The sequence below is a fragment of the Neoarius graeffei genome, chromosome 1 (genome assembly GCF_027579695.1).
Source record: "Neoarius graeffei isolate fNeoGra1 chromosome 1, fNeoGra1.pri, whole genome shotgun sequence".
Classification (NCBI taxonomy): domain Eukaryota; kingdom Metazoa; phylum Chordata; class Actinopteri; order Siluriformes; family Ariidae; genus Neoarius; species Neoarius graeffei.
In genome coordinates, this window is record NC_083569.1 from 25,500,198 (window position 1) to 25,519,204 (window position 19,007).

At 39.1% G+C, this 19,007-nt stretch overlaps 1 non-coding gene across 1 annotated transcript; it reads right to left on the bottom strand.

Annotated features, from left to right (window-relative positions):
* Positions 1-3,720: 3,720 nt before the first annotated feature.
* On the bottom strand, positions 3,721-3,793 carry trnat-agu (transfer RNA threonine (anticodon AGU)). The gene has a single exon. It is a non-coding gene; the product is annotated as a tRNA-Thr (tRNA).
* Between the last annotated feature and the right edge of the window lie 15,214 nt (positions 3,794-19,007).

Here is a 19,007-nt window from a genome sequence, read left to right on the forward strand (position 1 = left end):
CTTCACACAATGAACAAGTGCAGTTTTGTCAACCTACAGTACATGCAATGGTGGTACTCATCTCATCTCATTATCTCTAGCCGCTTTATCCTTCTACAGGGTCGCAGGCAAGCTGGAGCTTATCCCAGCTGACTACGGGCGAAAGGCGGGGTACACCCTGGACAAGTCGCCAGGTCATCACAGGGCTGACACATAGACACAGACAACCATTCACACTCACATTCACACCTACGCTCAATTTAGAGTCACCAGTTAACCTAACCTGCATGTCTTTGGACTGTGGGGGAAACCGGAGCACCTGGAGGAAACCCACGCGGACACGGGGAGAACATGCAAACTCCGCACAGAAAGGCCCTCGCCGGCCACGGGGCTCGAATCCGGACCTTCTTGCTGTGAGGCGACAGCGCTAACCACTACACCACCGTGCCGCCCCACAGTGGTGGTACTACAGTAACATTTACAGATTAGTACAACAAATAGATTTATAGATATAACTCCTTCTTACATTGGTGCCACCACAATTTCTACCACTTCATAACTTTTATCCCCCTTTCCTTCACAATCCACCTGGAATAACATCCATCTCTCTCCATTGCTTTCCTTTCTACTATTCCTTCCCCATACACTGATTTCCCATCTTACTTTCCAGAAAACTGGCAAAGACCAGACAAAACAAGTTCTTCAAATCACAACAGGGAATCAGTAAATATCATCAGAGCAGACTTGACCTCATTCTTGGCATTACAATAAGGCAGGCCTACTGGGTTTGAATTAAATGATAGCTAACATTAAGCTAGCTGATACATCTCCTAACATTGACTAGCCAGCTAACTGCACTAACATTTTCATTGGGACAAAAATATCCTGTCCTGTGGGGAAATTTTGACTTACTTTCCACTTCTTTGTAAAGAATTTCCTCATGTCCATTGTGTCTGGGGAGGGAGCAAATACTGCAAACAATTCATCATCAACCAAGAATACCCATTAGGCTAAGCTTATTTCATTGTTTAGTTGAACATTAATTTAACGTAGCCTAGGGTTAATTTTGAGGGCATATAACACAAGAATAAGGTTTTAGCAAAAGCTAGACATTGTGAGGTGGCAATGAGGCTGACGTCACCTCCTCCACTTTCGAGCAGCTGCACCTTGCACCAAAATGTCTCTGCTTGCACTGAGATTCACTTCAACTTGCGGGCGGTGAGTTGTTGTAGGTAACACCCGGAAAACCCAGAGTGGATTTTCAGTGGTCTGTGTATTCTCTTATCAATCAAGTGGAATGGATTCTTTCACAAAGCAATAGAAACGGCGCTGGGTGAACTAATATTTTATGTTAAATTTGGGGGGTCCAAACAAAGAATTATGAAATATGAAGGGGACACGCCCCCTTCACATTCAATGGTGTTGACCCCCATGTTCACCGGAATTAAACTCGCAAGCAAAACGTCACATGACTGAATACAACCTACTGTATGTTCTATTCCAGGTTAAGCACTCGCAAAGAATGAGTGAAAAACTTCTAACTCCGTGGATTGTCGATGAATAAAATAGCAAGATTGTGGCTGCAAACTGCGACTGTATGGCAGGCCTTGGAGAGAACTTTTCTCACATGCCATCACTGTTGTGGGCTATCGAAGCTGGAGTGAAACAAAGGGATTCACTGACAGTTACAGATAAAAACTGTCAGTGAAAAACATCTCCTACTCCCAGTTCAGAGATATTTTCTTTCTCAAGAAATGCCTGAGTCAAGTTACTAAGCCACTATCAGAAGTTCAAGACAAAGTTCCAGGGAGACAACCAAAACCAGTGCAAAAATATTTAAGACCCATTAAGCGTTGCTCACAAGAAAGACGGTCTCTGGTTGTCCCCCAGAAGAAATTATCACCTGACGCCACACACAAGGGGTTTATTGCTTAACCAAGAACTCATGAGCATATGAATTATTTCTGAATTCATTATAGTCTTAATTTGAAGTCTTTTTTTGTTGACATTATGAACTGTTAGTCAGGGAGCATATGTAGGTAACCTACTTTGCAAAATTTGCCAAGTCTGGTTTCTCAGTATTAACCCTTTATTTACATCCCAAACAAATTATTTTTACTTGTTGTAATGTCAGCAATCACCATTTTCACCAAAAAAAGGAAATGCTAAATCTGTAAAAACATTAAAAAAAACAAAAAAACATATATCTGTATCACTTAAGTCCATTATAAAATCTGTTTTTTTTTAAATTACCCGTTTACTAACTTTATGTGAATAGAAATCATATATTTGCATTATTTTATCAAGTTAAGTTTAAAATGAGACATTTAAGTACATAGAGAACATAAGAAAGGCAGAAATATTTTACACTATTGCTACAGAACTTGAGAATATTTATAGCTTATCTACATTCCAGAACTCAGCTCACAATCTCTCATTTCAGAGAGATTACTAAGCTGCTAGCAGTTTTTTTTTTTATGTCCAAACTACATCAAGAAGTAACATGTTGCCAAAGGATTCAAACACAAAACATGAAAATAAAAGCAGTTATTGGTAACACATATTATGACCAGAAATAAAGCTGAATGAGCATTTTCTAAGAGCATGCATATTAAGCTACCTTCAAATGTGTCCACATGTTTATGATGCAATGAACTCTTCATCATTTGATATTCCATATTAATGAATAAGTAAAAAGCAAATGATACTTCTAATTCGAAATGTTATATTTGACATGTGCAGATTTCAAATTTTGTCTTATAAAATCTTTTATTCAAATAAGGAATCACTTATCCCAGCTTTTTATTGAAGAGTTGGTATGTGACTAGTTATCTACAATTTGTAATAAATAGTTATATTCTTAATTATGGCAGACATCTGAGACAAGCATGCAAACGTACAGACAGGCAAAGATAGACACACAAAGAAGTGACTTACTTGCTGAAATATTTTTTTGCAACAAATCTCACAGTTATGGGACCCCAACAGAAAATCAGTCACCTTGTTAAACACTTTTTTTCATCAATCTTGAAACAAACATACTTTTAGATAAAGAATCTATAGAGTAACAAACTCCTAAAAGCAGAAAGTTATGTCAGTTGAATAGACTGAGCAGCACACCACCTCTGAGGTTCTAACTGATCCCACTCAGTAGTTTAGGTCCTTTTAGGGTTAAATGGGTATCTAATGTATGAACCCTGCTTTTGACCTCAGTAAAAAGGTTGTGTGCCACAAATAACACCTATTATGGATATAATAATTGCATATTAATGATGTAATAATTTTATACCAATTTCCTATATGTGGTTTCAGGGATCTTTTTATGTGCAAAGTTCCCCTGCATAATTAACTATGAAACAGCAGCCTACAAACATTACAAGAAGTCCAAATTTATTAATTTATATCTGAACTTGTATATTATTACCAACAACAAGACTTGGTAAATTTTGCAAAGTAGCCTCCAAATATAAACAAATACCACCTGACTATGTGCATTGATGGAGACTTGAGTGCAAAGTGTTTTGCAGAAATTGCACACCAAAGACACCTTCAGGTCCTCAGTCTCATCCACAGTGATCTCACTGATCATCAAACTGTCCATACGGGGCCATTCTCACCAGCAGAAAGTGGTCTTCAGGTGATGAGAAATCATGAGCAACACATGCTCACCTTCTGGTGTCAGTGTTTTAAATATCCCCTCTTATATCTGGATCATCTTTCCACCTTCAAAATAGCCCTTACAGGCCCCAGTGAGAATTGAACTCACAACCCCTGGTTTACTAGACCAGTGCTCTCACCACTGAGCTATGGAGCCTTAATTCTTTCACGGCTGCTGAAGATTGGGGCCACAGCAGAACCTTGAAGCCCCTGTGCTGATCCTCAAAACAGCCCGCAGAAACTGCTGTAACATCACTCACAACTTTAGTTCCTAACTGCAGTAAACGTCTGTTTCCTATTTGTCTCACAAAAAAAGGACACACATTTTAAATAATGCAGTGTGTCAATCGTAGAGTGGGCTGTGGACTGTACATTCTGGCTACTTTCTCAAGTATTTTTCAAATTTTTACATAAAAAACAGATTTTGACTTAGTTTCTAAGAGCAATGTTTGTTTGCGGAGCATATATCCAAAACTATTCATGATACGGATTTGAAACTTGGCGTACATATTAACAAGGTGATGTAGATGTGCCTTTTCATACTAAGAAATTTGAGAAATTTAAATTTTTCATGTTTCCATGGAAACAATTTCAGACTAAAGGCCAATTTATGCTGACAACCCAGTCCTCGCAGATAGTGTCGCAGACAGTGTCTGCGTAGCCCCCCCACCTTCGCAGACGCTCTGCGCGCACCTCCCAAAAATTGTGACCACCGCAGAAGCCTCGCAGACAGCGCCGCAGACAAGAGGGCTCTGATTGGTCCACTCTACATCCGCTGTACATGCACTTCCACTTCCCTACTTTCCCAGTTTGGTTTGTTTTCACGACCGGCATTTTTAAAAACACGAGCAAAGATGGAGCAGCACGAAGAGCGGTTGATTGAGGAAGTACGTACATCTATACGACTCCAGTTCTAGTCATTATAAAAAAAAAAAGTTCTAGTCATTATAAGTAACCGGAGGATAAACACTCCACTAACCACACCCACCAACTACTCCTAGCGACTTCGCGCCCCCTTGCGTTGTGCCGGTGAATAACATCGTGCACGCCTATTACTCCCCGCTCAACGATAAATTACAACTGTCTGCGAAAGCCTTGTCACAAGAGCATGCAGAGGCCCTAAGTCTCACAGGTTAGTCTGAGGGGGAGATTTTGTTTCCGGAGCAGAACTTGAAAACTATGAGTGGTATGGTCTTGAAAGTTAGTATGCAACTATCTCTGAGTAGTTTGCCATGATTGTATAGGAGTTAGTACTCTGTGTTGTGGCTGCAGTAACCCTGGTTCGACTCTGGGTCATGGCAAAAAAAAAAAAAAAGCTACCTGAGTAGGTTTAATTTTGGATAGCATGGTGGTGTAAGTGGTTAGCATGGTTGCCTCACAACAAGAAGGTTCTGGGTTCGCAGCCAGCGGGGGCCTTTCTGTGTGAAGTTAGCATGTTCTCCTGGTGTGGGTGTGCTCTGGTTTCCCCCATAGTTCAAAGACATGCGGTTAGGTTAATATGGGATGGCCTTGAGCGAGGCATCTTGCTCCCAAAAAAGTTTTTGGCTTTGAAAAATTGTTCTCCTGTGTCTTGGGAAACGGGGGGGAACACTCTAATCCAACACAGAACAAAAGCTATTTACATTTCATGAAGAGAAATGTCTATGAAATCCAGGAGTAACATCCCAAAATAAATGTCAGTTATAACCACAGTTTCCAAACATTCACAGCAAATCCAATTATCTGGTATCAAGAGAGAGAGAGAGAAATATGTCCAGAGATGTAACAGAGTCCCTTATTTATTATTTATGTAAAATATGATGAATGTGGTATGTAGACAGTCAACTCTTTTGATTTAAACCATTAATTCCTTTGTGCTGAATATTACACAGAATGATATGATCGCAAATGATGGTGCGATCTCATAATGAAAAGTTTCATTCTGTCAAGATCTCAAGAAAATGGTTCCAACAAGAATCAGTTATGTTCTGAGAATGAAATAAATACCTTCAGATTGAAAGAAATTAAATTTAACTTAATATAAGAGGAAATATGAGTCAAGGAAATATGTAAATCCATGGCTTCTTAGGATGATATTTTATTATTCATGGAAAATAAGTTTGTAGTATGTGATGAAGCTGTTATGAATATGAATAAATATACGTGGAGTGGGTGGAGTTACTTGTGAGCTCCATGTTATTTCTAAAGCTCGAGGTCTGAACTAAACACTCAGGATAACAATGTCACCCCTCTTGTTGCTTTCCTTCACTATTGCTGATATTGGTAAGTCATATACATTATGCATGACTTTTTTATTCACAGAAAACACAGTTTCCACTTGAAACTATGATTAAAATAAATGGTCATGATTATTTTAACATCTTTATAGCAGAGGCTGCTGACAACAGCATTAAACCAGACCAAACCACCATGTCTGTAACTCGTCCAGCAACATCACACTGTCCTGCACATATACTGGATCAGTTAGATATCTACACTGGTATCGACAAAAACCTGGATCAAGACCAGAGTTTCTGATGCTGATTGATGAAGCTACTGAGTGCATTTACATGCACATAGAGAAAATCGAATTTCTGCTGTAGCTCGACTGAAATCGAAGTTCTAAATGCCATGGAAACACCTTAGCTCGGCTGAAATCGAACCGAACTGGATTTCTCGTAATCGAGCTACGCAACCTAGATTATGCGATTGTAGCTGAGCTACTTAGTGCATGTAAACCCTATCGAGCTACGTAGTCGAGCTACTTACTTCAGCACTGCCCCTTTCGGAAGTGATGAGTGACAAGACCACAAGCGGGAAACACAACAGCCTCAGTCGGCATGACAGCAGTAGTAGTAGCGAGCAGCGAGCAGCGTCCATTAGAGCCCTGCACTCCTGCGGGAGACCCGCGGGACCCGACGCAAAGCAGTGCGGCACGGGACAAATTTTGAAAGCTCATTGCGGGCGCGTGCGGGAGGGGGAGTGCACAATGCGGGCGCAGGCGGGAGAGGTGATAAGCTGCAGTCCCGCTAACTAAAAACGTGTTTTAAATAAAATTTATAAATTATTAATTTATGTCTATCGTATATAATTTGTACTGGATATTTTATTTGGCATTAATAAAAACATTTTAAGATGCCTAAATTTGCAGATGTGGTCTAATCTCGGGTACGTTTCCGATTCCTTTCCGCTCTTCCGTGTTTGAGATCTCCGATCATGGCAGAAGAGCAGAGCTCCTCTAGTGAAGCTCACAGTGCTTCAGAAGTAAGTGCTGCTTTAAAAAGAGGTACATTTACCGTTAAAAAGTCAAGAGTCCTGAAATCAGACATTTGGAAGTCCTGAAATTTATGAGAGGAGAATGAAATCGTGGTTGGAATCATAACGCCACAGACTCGGAAGTGGGAGTGCGAGTGTGCAAAGCGAGAACTGTCAATCAAAGCGAGAGCTGTCAATCAAAGCGAGAGCTGTCAATCATAAGCGCATGCAGTGCTCAACTTGGAATGTGTCAGCAGAATGTCAGAGTCTAAACAATAAACTTACAATAAACCTAACAATGCCACCTATAAATACACAACATGTAGATCTACATAACGTTATCTGTGCCATCTCACAGCGGTTTGCTTAGCTATTTTTAATCAGGGCAAATAGCCTTATAGCCAAAACTAGTATATGATGCTTTAATTTATGGAGATGCCTTTTGTTTACACGTGATTTCCAAATGAGGGGTATTGCAATTATATTAGTCTAAATGAACATCTACACCAAGTTGCAAGCATCAGGGGAAGATTATGGACGCACCAAATTTGGCTTAACGGTCATTTAATGGTGAAATGTCGTTCACACTGTCAGCCAACTTCGGGTTGTTTCTCTGAATTCTGACAATAAACGAGACCATCCGAACACATCTGAAAACATCGTGGTTTGAACTGTGTTGGTTCAAATCAACTTGGTTCAGACCAAGTTGGTACTACAGCTTTGGGAAACAGTCGTTTTTTGGATGTTAGTTAGTTCAAACTTGCATCATACCATATTGGTTTAATGCTAACTTGGTTGATTGTTTGGGAAACGCACCCCTGAACGTGAACTGTAGATATTTATGCTCAAATCCACTCAAAGTAGGGGGCGGGCCACCATCACGCTGTGTCTTTAAATTATATTAATTTCTTATAGGCCTACTTGTATTTCCTAGAATGTAAATGTGAGGAGTGACATATAAGCTATGTGCAATGTACAATATTCTTAATATCCACTGTAGATTTTGGTAGGTGTGTTGGGTATCTCTGTAAAGCCTCAGCTGAGCATGCCGCCTGGCAACGCGCACCCTCGCTACATGCGCTAGGTGAAGGATTGGTCAGTGGAGAGCTCAGCATGTTTAATTCCCCAAGCCAATGACAATAACTTTCGTGAGAAATAACGCGAACGTCTGCATCATGCGGGATTTGCGGGCGGGAGCGGGACAAAATATGGCAGGCGCAGGCGGGAGCGGGACTGAAAATCATAATTCTTTGTGGGAGCGGGCGGGAGCGGGACTGCACAATGCGGGAGTGGGCGGGAGCGGGACTGAAAATTCTGTCCCGCGCAGACCTCTAGCGTCCATCTTCTCTCTCTCTCGATGTTGCTGTCCTCGTTGTCATTCTTCTTGTGAACACGGAACTGATAACTTTGTTTATACTCTTGAATAGCTCTTCTTCATGACGACAACCGGAAGTGTACCAACACGATGGGGCGTGTAGCGCCACCTGTGGCTCAGGTGCACAATGTACCTCACACAATAGCTCGATTTCCTTGTGTGCATGTAGGATTGGATTTCTCTGGCACCCCTGCTGGGACCCTTAGCTCGATTACCGACAGCAGCTCGATTTGGATGTGCGTATAAACGCACTGACTGAAAGTGTCACCAAGGCTCAACCGCCTCGTCCACAATTTTCCATAAAACTTGATAAAACGAGTAAGAAAGTAGATCTGTTCATCTCCTCTGCCGCAGTGACAGACTCTGCACTGTACTACTGCGCTCTGGAGCCCACAGTGACAGGAAACCCAACTACACTGTACAAAAAGCACTACACATGACTGGAACAGAGCCGTGCTTTTCTCATAAGATGGAGCTCTTTACATGTTCACATGCACATTCTAACTGCCTGTATGTCAATTCGCTTTTGGATGATCAACCATCATTTTTTTTCCTGATTATAAACTGTTAATGTTTAATTTGGACTTAGACCTAAATACTAATCCTCACCACTAACTTCTTAAAAATATTACTGATTAGTTAACACTTTACTTTTTTTAATTATTTACTTCATTAACAATAATTATGTGCAAAAAATATATTCATGGCCACCATATAGCCTGTAAAATTATTCTTGAAGTTGTAGCACATTAATGATCCACTGAAAGCCTCGCAGTGTTTCTCACACACAGGTGAGACTTGCATGCTCCAGATATACTGATGATGCCCCAAGGATCATTTTTTCTGATTTAAAAAAAAAAAATCACATTTTATTTATTAATTGATTCTGCAGAAATGTCTTCATTCTTTTTTGTTGGTGGATGCAAGAAAAAGAGAACTGAGAGAGAGAGAGAGAGAGAGAGAGGAGGGGCAGAGCAACAGCAACACTAACTGAGAGAAGAAACTGGTAAAGATTCTCCTTTCCTCTTCATGTTTGGATGTTAATTATGCACTAATTTGTTAATTCTGTGTACTTTGTGGCTATGGTACAAGAGAACAAAGACTACAATTATGTTGCTAAAAACAATAACATAGACTTATCGAATGATCTGGGGTGGGTTTCCTGATAACGTTGCACTTTAGAGCTAAAGAGCAAGTTTAAAGACGTTCTTAAGCAACGAACATTGTCTCTGTATGTGGTTTTCCTGAACTCACTCGTAAGAAGGAATCTTAAGTGCAACTTCGTCCAGAGCATCTTTGCAATGCGCATCCTCGCAATAGGCATTAGTAACTGCTAAAGGTATTTGTACTGTAGTTGCTAAAGGCATTATAGTAGTTGATAAATCCAGTCCATGAGGTCATGTGGTATTTGTTTTTAATAAAAAAAAAAAAATGAAATATAAAGTGTCAAAATATGTTAATATATTGTATTGTTGTTAAGCATTACATATATAATGTGGGAATGAATAAATGAATGAGCAAATGTTCACACAAAATTGTGAACAAATAACAAGTTAAATAGTTCGGTAAAATGTTTTTCCTTTGCCTGTTCATTTCATTGTTACCCAATCAAGAGCTTAATGTCCCTTATACAGTGGCATGCAGCTGAGTGGTGTTTGGCATATGAAGGAGGTACAGTATCGATCCCATCACTTCCCCAGACCGCAGTGCCGCTTCCCAGATTGCAGGCAGCCAGATTACAGCTGGCCGAGAGCGTCAGTGCACCCGGGAGCTGATCAGCATTGAGAAGGAGCGGCTCCAGTTACTCCGAGACCTGTATGAGTGGCGCCATCAGGAGCGGATGGGCCTTAAACAGGCAAAACTAGACCTGCGGGTCAGAGAAGTGGAGCTTCAGAGTGGATTCACGGTGTTATGATTATTTTAACTGTTATTCACAATGCCAAGTTGGCAATGGTCTCCCATATATAAACACACACACACACACACACACACACACACACACACACACAATGTTACAGGTGCAGAAATTTGACACTAAATGAGATAATCACTTGGCTAATGGAGTTAAATTTGATTAAAATGTGGTGATATCAATGTGACATTGCAATATCCATACATAATTCCATAACACATTGAAATATAGTCAGAATGTTTTGCATATATTTATTTAATAATTAACTTGATGTATGTGCAATGTACAAGAAAAATAATTTCACACCAGCAGCATATTCAGGGTATCATTAGGGTATTTTAGGATTGTTGTACAATAATTATCTGCTGAAATCTTGTTTATCAGTGTTTATTCCACATTGGCGATATCTACTGATGAACTGCCAAAGAGATTTTGTTTTGTTTAAAAAATATATACATTTTACTAATCCACTGTGTGTAAACCTTTTTCCACACCTTGTTTAAGTCCTGTTCGGAAAAATTAATTTCAGAGAAACTGATAGAGGTGCTTGTGCCTCAAGTTGCGACAAAAAAGTCTTCTTTTGTGAAGCTCCAAAAACTCTGAAATAAAATGAAGATAATTCCTGCGACTCGCTCAGTGTGTTCAGGAAAAGGTTCCAGATCCACTGTGCACTTAGTAAAGATAAAGGGATGTATGTAGGTGGAGATATTCAGTTCTGGATGTGTGCTGTTTTTTTTTTAATAATGCTGTTTAAGAGTCAAATCATGATCATCCATCAATTTCATGGATAAAATCATCATGAACTACAACTGCGATGGAAAAAAATCAGATGCTTTGGGTTGATCAGCAGCAGGACTTGTTCTGTGTTGTACTGGTGACTCAGTTCACTGTCACTGATGCTGTGAAGTGATGATCTGTGTAATGTTCTGCTACAACAGCTGCACTTCCTGGGTGTGGCCTTCTAGAGACACATGTTCCCTCATGTGTAAACCTTGTTTCAACCTCAGCTTCAGCACATACAGCACTATTATACAGAATCCTCACAGAGCTGTGTTCAGAAATGGCTCAACTATACAACTTACTGTACACAGTGAGATACATCCCACTGATTCTCACTGTAGCAACAGGTAATTAACCTTCATCAGCTCATTCATTGTATTCACTAATACTCGTGTGTGTGTTAATCTATTAATTTCTTATTTTTGTAAGTCAGTATTTTGTTTACAGAAATATTTCACACATCTATTTATTTCTATTCTTCTTTGCAAACAGGCAGTTTTGCAGATAACATTGGGCCGATGGACAAAGATACCAACATTGTGGGGAAAGAAACAGACACTGTTACTCTGAAATGTTCATATCAGTCAAGCAGCAGTAACATTCGGCTTTACTGGTATAAACAATATCCTAACAGCACACCACAGTTTTTACTGTATAAAGGCGCAAAGTCAGCAAGTTCTGTTGAGCGCAACCCTTCTGGCGCTCGATTCAATTCAGAAACATCCTCAGACTCGACTGAACTTACTATTAAAGACCTACAGATCTCAGATTCTGCACTCTATCACTGCGCACTGAGAGCAGGAGCAGCACAGTAATACAGAGTCAATGAGAGGCTGTACAAAAACCTAAACAATAGTACGCATGAAGTTAAAAGGTTTTTATCAAAGATACTTCCTTTACCAACTTGTTATCAGTTAACCACAGATACAAACGACATTTGTGGTAACAGATGCAGCTGAATAACAGAAAATAAAAATAAAGAGGGAGTGTGTCAGGTGTTACTGCTGCATACTGTTTTAAATTCATTGTAGTTTACTTTGTTGCACAGTTTACCCCATGATTTATTCCAATCAACTTTTATTCATTTATAGCAGAGCGTAGCCCCAAACTTAAGAGAATATGGTAATGCATTGGCCTGATTTTTGATGGCTCTGACCGTACGATGTGTGCACGTTCATCCCTTATGGACAAAGATTTATTCAGGTTCACTGAATCTTTTAATGATATTATGTACCGTAGAGGATGTGATCCCAAATTCTTTGCAATTTAACTTTGAGGAAAGTTATTCTTAAATTGTTGCACTATTTGCCCACGCAGTCTTCCACAGAGCGGTGAACCCCTCCCCATCTTTACTTCTGAGAGACTCAGCCTCTCTGGGATGCTCTTTTTATACCCAATCATGTTACTGACCTGTTGCCAATTAACCTTATTAGTTTTTTAATTATTGTTATTATTTTTTTAAACATTACACAACTTTCCCAGTCTTTGGTTTTCCCTTTCCCAAATTTTTGGGTTATTATTATGGCTACAATTATAAACAGTCTATAATTATCAACATCTTTTCAGATTTACCAATAAAAAACAATTTTACAAAGGTGAGTTTCAGTTACAACAGTTATTATTGGTTAATTAATCAACCGGAAGACCCGCCTCACCCTTTGATCTTGTCATCTGATGACACAGCTCATTACACGAGATGGAATTTTTTTTTTTAGCACGATCAGCAAGTTGAGGAAATCCTGGATGTTATCATCGCAGGAAAGCATGGGGGAAAGATCATGGACATGTTTTTACTTATGAAATTCACCGATATTTCATGATGTCCTGTCTAAACCTACTTTATTTCTTACTCTTTCATTTGACAGTCACCATTTTTTATCTAGAAGCATGTTTGAGAAGTCACATGAGGTGTTGATAATAGTGATCATTTTCACCGGTGTCTACCATTATCGACACCCTGTGGAATTAAGTGACGTACAACTGTTATGGATCGATCTTTGTGTAACATTGTTGAAGTAGATGAAGTACTTTTAAAAAATTTAAAAAGTGCTGTGATTTATAATATATATATTTTTTTTCTGATTCATAACAGAATGGAATGTTTATAGAGTATTTGGAATCCTATTGCAATAAATAGAATTAGACCAGAATTAAATTCCTAGCATATGAAAATTACATGCTTGAAATATTCAGATTTTTCTATTCCATTCAGATTTTCTTTCAGTTTGTTGTAAATATCTACCACATATTACAATATCAGTAGACATTTTATATTTTGGTTTGAGGAATGACATGCGACCTTTGACCTGGAGTTTCATGCAGTTACAGTGTCAATTGCCTGTTGACATTTATTGGTAAACTACAAAACTAGAAATTAATACAAACAATGATGAATGATTAACAAAATGTGATCTACAAAAATACTTAGAAAGTGGGTAGAAAATGGAACAAAAATATTTTCTGACAGGTTAAACATTATCAGTTCATTTGTTTACAAATATTAGAATTACTTCCTCATTTGCGTAAGCACCGACATCTATATATTTATATAAATATATATTTGGTACGAAATATATCTATGTAAAACAAATTTTAAATAAGAACTATGTTTTGTTAATACCTCATACTGATTATTTTTTTTTAAATAAATAATCGTCTGGGTGTTGATAATTGTGGAACGGTGTTGATAACTGTGGACAAAGGTGTCAGTACTTGTGGAATGGTGTCACGTGATCTGATACGCGAAGTAATCGGGAATCAACTCTTTTTTTTTTCCAGTGGAAGTTTGAGTAAGTATTCATGCACAATTTATGTATTGAAAATCTTTTCTACTTTTGCAACGGCCAAAAGATTGTTAAGGTGTCGATAATTGTAGCCACCGCTCTACTTCACTGATCCATTTTGTTTGTTTAGTTGTTTTTAATTCTAATCATGGTATTGCTGTGCATATAAATGCCCAGTTGAATTATTGCCATATTCAGTGCATGTACACGAATTCAGCAGGCTACGAGATTAGACATATTTTCAATACTTATGAATTATATCCTTTTTGTGGAAAAACGAATACACATTACTCAGGATTTCCAAAGCAGATTATCTTATTAGATGGTAACATTTCACAGCTAAAGGTCTCAGGTAGCTAATAGCTTCAGGGATGATCTATAGTGAATATAACTCTCAGGTCAGTCAATAACTGATCTCAAATGCGTCACTTTTATCTCATGGTGGTTTACACATTTTTTGGATGATTGGATTAATGGTACATTTTGAATTACACACTCTAAGTGTAAAGTAGTTGTCTGTGTAAACATGTAAATATATTATTAAAAATTAAAACAAATTATAGAAATTTGATTTTTATAGACTTTCATACAAATGCCAAAGCTTTCAAATACAACTTCTGCTGTCTGCATGGACCAATTTTCACTGTCAAAATCATCAAGATTTCCTGGTTTTGTAGACACAAGAAGACTTTCTAGCTTACTCAGTTACAGTAGACAGAAGGCTTTACAGAAAGGTCCACAGGGTTTGTGGTTGAGACCAATACTGAACCTGAGTGATGGAGCTGAGGATCTGTACAAGCTCATGAGGTTTTTCAAGTTCAGTTATTTGCTGCAATGATTTGTGAATTTGAAAAAAAAAAAGACTTCTTTTTCCCAGCAACACTTTTGTTTTCAGGGTAAACTGGGACAAAGTTCATTTTAAGAAAACAAAACAACCTTGGTGTGTTAAAGTCTTTCACCTTTCTCCACAAGATGGCACCGTCAGTTATCTTACTGTGGGCCAAGCACGAGGGCCCTGATCACATCCCCAAAGAGTTCAACTTCTTTGATGATGAATACTACTTTTCACTATAATATAGACTCTCTTCAACCATACATACATAGTACTTATAGTACTGTACAAAAAACAGTTTGTCCAAATGTGAGATCTTATTGCAGTTGTGTTCCAATCTTTGGAGCTTCAGCATCAAATCTGATTATTCGATCGAGCTGAAAAATATAACTGTCAACTCATCATCAACAAAATTACTTGTTTCTCTGAATTAATGAAGAAAACTCAAATTGCAGTGGGCTATAAATACAGTTTCTTAATAATGTGTGATGTGTAATATATTTGTCTCCAGCATGGACGAGTACATTACAGCTGCAGTGAATAAAATGGACTCTGGACAGGTTCACTTGTAATGGAGGTGTTTGTGATTGGATAATGTAAATACTTTATCGTGCTGACAGGCTCAACCACCTCATCCAGGAGTGTCCATCGAACTTGATAAAACGAGTAAGAAAGTGGATCTGCTCATCTCCTCTGCTGCAGTGACAGACTCTGCACTGTACTACTGCGCTCTGGAGCCCACAGTGACAGGAAACCCAACTACACTGTACAAAAAGCACTACACATGACTGGAGCAGAGCCGTGCTTTTCTCACAAGATGGAGCTCTTTACATGTTTACCTCTGCAGGCTCAACCCTCAGTCTATGATGTCAGTTTGCTTTTGTAGATAAACCATCATTTGTGTATGAATCTGCTGAAGTTTATTTTTAAATTAGACCTAAACATCATTCTTACCAAAGCTGTATTAAAAATATTGAGGGTTTTTTTTTTTCAGTTATTTACTAGAATAGATTTGTTAAAGAAAAAAAAAAGACCATCACATTTCCTGTTAAACTGTTATTGAGTTTGGAGCACAATAATGAAATCTTGTTTAAGCACGCTGGAATATCCTAGATCGAGGAAGTAAAAGAAGCTAAAACGTATTATTATTATTATTACATGTAATAAGGGCTGTATGACTGTAATGTTGTTTATATTGGTTGTGTGGTGCAGTCATTATAAATAAACCCCCCGGTGTCACTATACCCCCTGGTGTCACTATACCCCCCTGGTGACACATATTCTGATCAGCAGTGTCAGCTACAGAAAGGGTGGAGCTCCACAGGCTACTACAGTAAACTGCACTTATTCACCTTCATCTTTCAGCAACTTATCATCTCCATCATGCTGCTCTTTCAACTCTTTCTACTCATGCTTCTTCTGGGTACATTCATCTTAATTTTAGTCATAATATGTTTTCATATTTCATTCATTTATTTATTTCATTTCTTTTCTCTTTTTTTCCCCAGGGAGCACATTACTGCAAATGACTGAGCAGCGTATATCAGAAAAGCATGTCTTGGAAGGAAATGATGTCATTCTGTCTTGCAATTTAAAGGCAACTGCAGGTGATTCTATACACTGGTATCGCCAGTATCCCAAATCCAGACCAGAGTTTCGTGTCTCTGTCTATTCATCTGGACAGCAATCTGCAAACACTGATAAAAAGCCTGAGGATCTGCAGATTTCCTCTGCTGCAGTATCAGACTCTGCAGTGTACTACTGCGCTCTGAGGCCCACAGCGACAGGAAACTTGCTAACATTGTACAAAAACCTCTTGCACGGCAAAGAAAGTGTTCACATAGTGCTGTAGACTCAAACACTGCATTTCTGTACTGGCAGAAATAACAATGCAATGGAAAACATATTCACATTTTAATGTGTCTCCAATACACGTGACTATGTATCTTGAAGGCATAAAATAACATGAATAAAAAAAGAGAATTTTCATGGCTGTTTATTTTATTTTGAAACAGTGCTTTGTGATTGTCTGTTGTTTAAAACACTATAAAAACAAGCGATACTTGTCTCTTCTGAAGTGTAATACACACTTACTAACTCTTACACACATCCATTCATTCAGTGATTATTCAGTGATTATTCTGTTCGGAAAAATCAGGAAGGGAGATCCAAGTCCAGGCAGGGTCTCTAATCCTCACTATACCTCAATATTATCATAGTGAGAGATCTCAGTTGTATTTTTTTTTTTGACAACTCAGAAGGTGTGGTTCTTATTTCATTCCCCATGATTCTGTTCCGACACACCCAGACCCCACCACCACTAATTTCAAAAACTCATCAGATCTACAGGTATAACAAAATTTATGCCAAAAGGCGACATGTTTGAATCCCTATTTGCACCTCTGGAGCTGCTGCACATAAGATTTCCTCATCTTCATTTTCAATCTCAGAAAAAAGAGCCTTTTTAATGAGGGAAAAAAACAAAACATCAATAATTTTCAGCATCTTGTGGCCATTTTTGTTCAACTAGCCAGCTGAGCTAGCAGCAAGCTAGTATTAAAATGTTCACTGAGAAATTACCCAAAGAACATACAAATAGGGGTGGCACGGTGGTGTAGTGGTTAGCGCTGTCGCCTCACAGCAAGAAGGTCTGGGTTCGAGCCCTGTGGCCGGCGAGGGCCTTTCTGTGCGGAGTTTGCATGGTGTCCGCGTGGGTTTCCTCCGGGTGCTCCGGTTTCCCCCACAGTCCAAAGACATGCAGGTTAGGTTAACTGGTGACTCTAAATTGACCGTAGGTGTGAATGTGAGTGTGAATGGTTGTCTAAGTGTCAGCCCTGTGATGACCTGGCGACTTGTCCAGAGTGTACCCCGCCTTTCACCCGTAGTTAGCTGGGATAGGCTCCAGCTTCCCTGTGACCCTGTAGAACAGGATAAAGCGGCTAGAGGTAATGAGAGAGAGACATACAAATAGATGACCCAGTACTATATTTGGGTCCATTTAAAAAAAAAAAAAGATTTATACATTTCAATTGTAAGACAAATTTCCATCAAACTGAAATTAATAATCCTAAAATAATTTGCATATTAAGATTTATACAATTGAAATTTTTGAGATACCAGAGTTTATTAAATGTATTCATATAAATCTTAATACACTATTAAAAATACTTTTAAATGTATGTGATGTGTTCTCAAATCTAAACAAATTAAAATATTTAATGTTTAATACCATACATGTGCAATGTATAGTTAAGAAATTGAGGATTTTTTTTAACTGAACAATTCAGTATGCCTTAATATGGCTTATATAATGACATGATGTCTCATCTCATCTCATTATCTCTAGCTGCTTTATCCTTCTACAGGGTCGCAGGCAAGCTGGAGCCTATCCCAGCTGACTACGGGCGAAAGGCGGGGTACACCCTGGACAAGTCGCCAGGTCATCACAGGGCTGACACATAGACACAGACAACCATTCACACTCACATTCACACCTACGGTCAATTTAGAGTCACCAGTTAACCTAACCTGCATGTCTTTGGACTGTGGGGGAAACCGGAGCACCCGGAGGAAACCCACGCGGACACGGGGAGAACATGCAAACTCCACACAGAAAGGCCCTCGCCGGCCAAGGGGCTCGAACCCGGACCTTCTTGCTGTGAGGCGACAGCGCTAACCACTACACCACCGTGCCGCCCTATGACATGATGTAATTATTACATTAAATTAATGCTGCGTTTATTCAGCTGACATAATTATGACAATTACTAAATTACCATATTCACCATAAAGTACATAAATTGTGAAATTCACAATCTTAGCTCTCATTTAAAAGGTTGCTATAAATCATTTAAAATAGTGCATCAGAATGCAAACAATTAGCACAAAGGTAAAAAAAAAAAAAATCAAATAAACTGCATATTTTCCAAAAATGATTTGAACACATGCACAGTGGTTAACGGTAAGCAGAAACTGTTCCTAGAGTCACTGAAAGCTCTGCCAAATGTTCTCATTGTTCAACTTCAGTGTGCATTGTGGGTATAGGGAGAGGCTGATAGGAGTGGGAGAGAGGGAAGCAGGAAAGATGAAGAAGAAACCTGGGAAGGAGGATGGATGTACATAAGGAGAGAGGGAGGCTCTTAGGGCTCATCCTGCTTTCATTCACCCATCCCTCTCACCTTCTCTCCTCCCTGCTATCCATCCCTCTCTGATCGCTCATGGGGAGACACATCTTATCTCATCTCATTATCTCTAGCCGCTTTATCCTGTTCTACAGGGTCGCAGGCAAGCTGGAGCCTATCCCAGCTGACTACGGGCGAAAGGCGGGGTACACCCTGGACAAGTCGCCAGGTCATCACAGGGCTGACACATAGACACAAACAACCATTCCCACTCACATTCACACCTACGGTCAATTTAGAGTCGCCAGTTAACCTAACCTGCATGTCTTTGGAC